This window comes from Primulina eburnea, chromosome 3 (genome assembly GCF_022965805.1).
Source record: "Primulina eburnea isolate SZY01 chromosome 3, ASM2296580v1, whole genome shotgun sequence".
In the NCBI taxonomy this organism is placed as follows: Eukaryota; Viridiplantae; Streptophyta; class Magnoliopsida; order Lamiales; family Gesneriaceae; genus Primulina; species Primulina eburnea.
Window position 1 is genome coordinate 49487664 of NC_133103.1, and position 7954 is coordinate 49495617.

The window sequence follows — 7954 nt, forward strand, 5'->3', positions numbered from 1 at the left end:
AATACATGAACAAAAGGTAAGAATTGGTCGACAGTTTGTTCAGATGTGACACCTATTCTGGTAGAGTTCCGATATCAAAATCTTAACTTTTATCTGGCATGTGCATTTTTACTGATCTGGCATATTTTAATCTTTGATGCATATGTATTTAAATCCAACGATTCATACATGAAAAACATGGATGATGGAGGGCGGATCCAACAAATAATGTCCATAAATAGCCAACACCGCATGTTTTTAAAATTCTTTGTATTACAGTAATAAACTTGAACTTAGCATGGATTTACAAATTTATTATTTCCATTGTTCTATCTACTTAATTTGTTGATTTTCGTTTCAACTTAAGCAAAACATAGTATGTGTCCGGAAATGATTTAATTCTGTCACTATTGCTAGATTTTGTATTATTCATCTTTGTCAAGTGATCTACTTATAATATTTTGGTTTTTTGGAAAATTAAAGGAGTTTGCCTATTTTTAATTTATTTTCCATATATTTAGAAAAATCGTTGCAGTAGTTTACATTTTTTATGTCATATCAAATTTTTATAGCTTTAAAATTTGTTCTATTTAATTTGTATGTTTGTATTGTACTTGAGTATGATTCGGTAAAATGAATATTATATTATTACTTTAGAACAGAAAGGGTATAACTTATGCATACAATAGCTAAAGATAAATACAGCTTTAATTGTTTTTTGATCAATTTATTAGCTGAATTTAGAATACAAATTTGAGGTTTTATATTCAATAAATTCTAGTTTGATGATATTATTATATTTTTTGAAATGAATTTTTGTTTACTTCTTTTATATTGAAGTTTATCATTATTTTACATGAGATGATATTGCGACTTCAAAAGAATATTATTTTTAATGATCAAAACTTACATCATGTAAGGTAACAAATCGAGTTTGACATGTTTATTTAAGCTTTGGAATCCACTGTCTTTCATTATTCAAGTACATAATGTTTTGGTGTCATGATGTTGTAATATTAATAATCCAATATTTTTATGACACACGTGGTGGTTAGTATTTAATAAAAATTTAATTGTATTTATTGTAAAATTTTAAAAAATCATTTGATATTTAAAATTTGACATTTAAATATTTTATAATAGTTTAGAGATATTCAAAATGTCAATTCTCCATTAAATTCTATTAAATATAAGAAAGTACAACTATAAAATATTAAAAAACTGAATAATTCAACATAAAGATTTAGATGAATATTTAATTGAGAAATATCTCAAACTCACGCTGTAGGATTGGTTATGTATTTAAAAAGAGGTTGACTAAATACTTAAACACAATAAGTGAATTTCTTCGATTAGTTTAGATAGGTTGACAACTAAACTGTTTATTCTCGAGTGTTTATGTCAGTTTGCTAACATATGAGTGTGGAAAGAAGCTAAACTGACATATTTGAACAAATCACATAATGAACAGGAAAGAGTAAGCTAAAATGTAAGTAAGACATATATGTTTCTAGATGTTCGTAGAACTGAAATTCCTATGTCACCCTTTTTCCTTTTGGGAAGATTCGCACTAGAAAACTTAGGATGATACAAGTAGTTTGCAAGATCCTGATACAATTGGTCTTAAACACAGACAAACTGAAACTCCTAGTATCTCAACTGATTAACAGACAATCTGCAAACTACTATACACATTCAATATAAAATGAAGCTAACTTAGCACAAAATTATCCTTAAACGATCAGATATAATTCTTTTAAGGTGTGCTAAACTGATTCAATTTTGCTCAGGTATATTATGCATTTTGAAGGCTTAATCTTGATAGTGAAAAATGCTCGTCGCTTCTATTTATACTTTCAGAAATAGATCCGTTCAATCTAAAGTAGTCGTTGGCTAGACAATATAAATAAAATCAAAAAAATATTTACTCTATTTATTGATATAAATAATAATTTGAAGATCTACACAAATAATAATAATAACAAATACATAATAACGATTTCTCAAATGACATGACTTTATTTTATCTTTAAAAAAAGGTTAATAAAGGCACCCCTTTTAAGAGGACGTCACTTAATTAAGTAGAAATAAATTTTCGAATTTATCTCAAATAATTAAATTATTCTAACATTATTGTAGTTAGTATATATAGAAAACTTGACTGAATCCAAGAATTTATTTTTAAAAATATTTAAGACGTGAAATTTTATTTTTATTTTATTTTTAAGAAAATAAAACAAGTCACGCATTTTTTTAAGAAAGACAACTTAACAAAAATACGCATATAAAATCATATTATACTTAAAATCATGCAAATTTTATCATGTCTATTGAATTGACGAGATCCTTTAGTTTAACATATTTTATCGATTTTACTTTATTTTATTAAATTAATTACTACAAACCGTTAAAAATCGCAAGAGGAAGAATTGAGAAATAAGAGGTATTCTAAAAGACCTTCCTTTTAAATTTATATTATATATCATATATAAAAGCTATTTATATAATTATATTTTATATATATTCGAAAAATTCCATCTTTTGTTGGTCTCACGTACGGTAATTTGAGATAATAAATATGAAAATAAAAAATAAACTGGACACCGAGATTTATGTGGAAAAACACCAAAAAATTATTAGGGTAAAAACCACGGGCAAGATGAAAAGAATTTCACTATAATATTTTTATGGTGTACAACTCACTAACTGTGTTTCCAAAGAAAAGACACACTCTCTTAATACATGTATTCAAAACACCTCACAAATATTATAGAACTAAGCACTCAAATGCTATAAGATGAGAGAAAACTCGAAAAAAGATAATTTCAGAATGAGGGAGGAGCTCTATTTATAGAGCCCCTAAGCCGTGTGAAGACGCGTATAAAACACGTCGTCTGAAAATTCTTCGTCAAATATGCCAACCGCGTTTCTGCTGCAAATTATGACTTTTTTCCCTCATTCATTGAATGATTCATGTTTGGCATTAAATGCATATTGTCGACATTCCTCCTACTTGGAGATTTGATTGAGAATCAAACACATCTCCACACATCTTTTTAATCTTGTTATTCCATGCTGCTTACGTTTCTGCTAGGCCACTTGAGGATCTACACTTCTCAAACTTATTAGTGTTCACTGGCTTGGTTAGAAAATCAGTTATGTTATCTTTTGTATGAATCTTCTGCATATCCATGCTTCTTTCTTCTACTACTTCCCGTACAAAGTGAAATTGGACTCCAATGTGTTTCGTCTTGGAATGAAAAGTTGGATTCCTTGCGATGTGCAAGGCACTCTGACTGTCATAAAACAAAAAAACATTCTCTTGTTTGTGTCCGATCTCCTCCAATAACATTTTAATCTATATTGACTCCTTGCAAGCTTGAGTAGTTGCCATGTATTCTGCCTCTATTGTAGATAATACTACAACTATTTGCAGTTTTGAAAGACAGCTTACAGCTCCCCTCCAAGTGTAAATACATAACCAGTATTAGATTTTCTCTTATCAGGATCACCTGCGCATTTGAGGTACCCTTAATATATCTAAGGATCATCTTAACTGTATTCCAATGCTCTCGTACAATATTCACCATATACCAACTAACTGCTCCCACTACTTGAGCAATGTCCGGTCTTGTACAGATCATGGCGAACATCAAACTTCTCACTGCTGATGCATATGGTACTCGAGACATCTCCATCCTCTTTGCTTCACTGCTAGGACGATACATCTCAGAAGATAACTTGAAGTTAACAGGAAGAGGGGTTGATATTGGCTTACTATCTTGCATGTTTAAGCGTTGCAAGACTTTCTTCAAATAATTTTTTGGGAAAGTCTAATCTTTTTGTTACTTCTGCCTCGGTGAACTTGCATCCCTAGAATCTTGTTTGCTGGCCCCAAGTCCTTCATATCAAATTCCCTAGCCAACTATGCCTTCAATCCTTGGACCTGATCTTTGTCGGGGCCTGCTACCAACATGTCATTCACATACAACAAAAAAATGATATAATCATCACCAGACCTCCTGAAATATGTACAAGGGTCTGCACTCAGTCTGTTGTATCCAAAGCTCATGATATAGGAATCAAATCTCTTGTACCAACACTCCGGCGCCTGTTTGAGACCATACAGAAATTTGTTCAATCTGCAAACCAAGTTCTCTTTGTTTTAGTTTTTTCACAAAACCTTCTGGTTGGAGCATATAGATTTCTTCTTAAAATCTCCATGAAGAAATGCAGTTTTCACATCTAGCTGTTCTAGATGTAGGTCAAACATCGCACACAATGTAAACACTACTCTGACTGTTGTAAGCCGATTCACATGTGAAAATATTTCATTGAAGTCAGTGCCTTCTTTCTGAGCATACCTTTTTACTACCATTCTAGTTCGATACCACTCCACTTGGTTATTGCCATAATGCTTGATCTTATAGACCCATGTGTTTCCAACGGCTTTCCTCTCTCGTGGTAGTGTATCAAGATCTCAAGTTATACTTCTGTCTAATGCTTCCAACTCTTCTTGCATTGCTATCATCCACAAGGATACATTCGAGCTTTTAGTAGCCTCGTGGAAACTCGATGGCTCAGTATCCTCTGATAATAGACAATATGCAATAATGATATCAGTGACATAATCTGAAAGCCAACCTGGTGGTCTTCGGGCTCGAGTTGACTGCCTCACATTGGAAACCTCAAATTCAACATGTTCTTGTTCTTCATGCTCTGGTACTGCTTCACAAGAATTTTGACTTTTGTCTGTCCTATTTTCCACCTGAAATATAGTAGTTTCTGAATTCAGTGTGCCTTTGTCTCCCTTTACTTTATCTTCCTCGAAGATAACATCCCTGCTGATGACAAGCTTGTGGACAGTAGGATCCCACAAGCGAAACCCCTTAATTCCATCATCATATCCCAAAAAGATACATTTTTTGAATTTCGAATCCAACTTCGATCTTTCTTGCTCATTGTACAGAACATACACATGACTTCCAAATATATGCAAATGAGAATAATCTGCTGGCTTTCCGGTCCACATCTCCATCGGAATCTTCAAATCAATCGCCACTGAAAGAGAACGATTGATAATATAACAAGCGGTTTTGACCGCTTCTGCCCAAAATGACTTTTCTAGACCCGCAGCCCTCAACACAGCTCTTGTTCAATCCAACTAAGTTCAATTTATCCGCTCTACCACTCCATTCTGTTGATGTGTGTAATCTATCGTAAACTGTCTTTTGATGCCCTCATGTTGAAAATATGTATCAAATTCGTCACTGATATATTCTCCTCCATTTTCAGTCCTCAAACACTTGATTTTCTTTTCTAAATCAAGTTCAACCAGCGCTTTGAAATCTTTGAAGATCTGAAAACATCTGATTTCTACTTGATTGAATACACTCAACATCTCCGAGAGAAATCATCAATGAACGAGAGAAAGTATCTCTCTCCGCCTAGGGATACAACTGATGCTTGCCAAACATCCGAATGAATTAGCACTAATAAGGTTTTGCTTTTGGTCGTAGAAGTGCCAAGCTTTAATCTGTGTTGTTTACTGGTAACACAATGCCATTACAAAGGGTAGTGACACTTTTGTAAGTCTCGACAGCAACTTCCGTTCTAAGAGAATTTCAACCCTCATTCTGACATATGCCCGAGCTTTCTATGCCATAACACTGTTAATTCTTCTCCTGAACCAATTGATGCAACAACTAATTCCGCCTCTTTGTGTATTTCTCCCAAAAGTAGATATAGATTTGCAGCAATTTTTTCCGCTTTTCACAACCACAAGCACATCCTTTACTAATTTTCATGATCTCATTCTCGATACGGGTTTTGCACCCGATGTCATCCAATTGTCCCAAAGACAAAAGGTTCTTCGTCACTCCTTTCACATTCCGTACCTCTGTATGGTACGATGGTGCCATAAAATATTTTTATTTTGATAGTACCAACCCCAGCGATTTCCAAGCCATGATCATTTCCCATGTACTACAGATCCTCTCGAGACTGCTTACATAATGATCGAACCATTCTCTGAGACATTATGTGCCATGTCACTCCTGAATCCATAATCCACTGTGTCACAAAATTTGTGCCTGCTTTCAGCAACTGTTGTTGTTTCGCTGAATAATATTTCACTACCGCCTGAAGGACTGGCCACATTTCCTTGAGAATTTTTCTTGATACTCGTACACTATTTCTTGAAAGTGTCCTTTTACCACCAGATTTACAGCAGTAAATATTTTTTTCTTACTTCTTGACTTTGATATACCTCGCCTTTGGCTTACTACTGGACTCACGGTCCATAAATATTCCTCTTATTATCGGCAAAGCCTCTGCTTGCTGCGAAGTTACCAACCTATCTTCCTTATTATTGGGCTGGCTTTCTTCACTGAGAACCGCAGTTAAGACATCGTCAAATTTTAGAAAGCCCATAAGAATATTGTTGGTAATATCGATGATAAATTGATCATATGAATTTGGTAGACTTTGAAGTCAAAGCTCCGTACGTTCATTTTCTCCTATTTTATGCCCAATGGAAGTGAGTTGGGCAAATAGAGTATTTAGTATGTTGATATGGTCGGTCATCGATGAAGATTCCGCAATCCGAATAGTATAAAACATTCTCTTTAGGAAAATCATGTTGTGTAGCGATTTGACCTCGTACATCTTTGTCAGAGTATCTCAGATAACTTTTGCTGTTTTTATCTCAGAGATACTTGACAATACTTCATCTGTTATAGCCACGTATAAATTGGTAACAACATTATCATTCATCTCATTTCACTTTCCATCGTCCGTAATTTCCACCGGTCTATTTCCAATAGTCGTCAAGCAATTCTTCTTTCTTAAAATTGCTTGTATCTTTATTTTCCATAACATAAAATTGCTTCAATTGAACTTTGTTATCTCGTACCTGTCCACCATTATGTCTACAACAATTTAGTAAACTGGACAAAACAATTCTGTCTTAATAAAAAAATCTCAAAAAAATCTTTTCTGATATGGAAGATAAGTCTAGGCTGTAACCACAAAGCATATTCAGAATTTTAACATATTTTAAACCAAGGCTCTGATAGCACTTGTTGGTCCCTCGTGCGGTAATTTGAGATAATAAATATAGAGATAAAGAATAAACTGGACATCGAGATTTACGTGGAAAAACCCCAAAAAATTATTAAGGTAAAACCACGTGCAAGATGAAAAAAATTTCACTATAATATTTTTATGGTGTACAACTCACTCACCGTGTTTCCAAAAAGAACACACTCCTTTAATACAGGAGAATGAAACACCTCACAAATATTATAGAACTAAGCACACAAATACGATATGATCAGAGAAAACTCGAAGAAGAGATAATTTCAGAATGAGGGAGAGCTCTATTTATAGAGCCTATTGTCCGTGCGAAGACGAGTATAAAACGCGTCGTCTAAAAATTCATCGTCAAATATGCCAACCGCGTTTCTGCTGCAAATAATGACTTTTTTCTCTCATTGATTGAATGATTCCTATTTGACATTTAATGCATATTGCCGACACAAAATAAGGTTCTAAAAAATGTGTCGAAGCACCGATATCAACCTTTAAACTCTTTAAATTAAGCGAAGTACAAACTTAAGCATAAAAAAAGTTTTTTTTTTGCACGTTAATTATAATTTTAATAAGAAAATAAGATATGATGTAAAATAAATATCAAATAAGAAATTTAAAGAGTATTTTGATAATAACAAAAATGTTTCATATCATATTAAAAGTTATTTACGTGGACTTTAACTTCCATTAATTAATAGCATAGATAAATTTTTGGATATTATAAAATTTTTATGGGCTTTAAAATATTTATAAAATTTATATGGGAACAAACAATATATATATAAAAACATGGGTTAATCTTTTAATTTTTATATAAAATGTGATATTAAATTATAAATAATGTAATTGTAATAATAATAATAATAATAATAATAATTCGAGT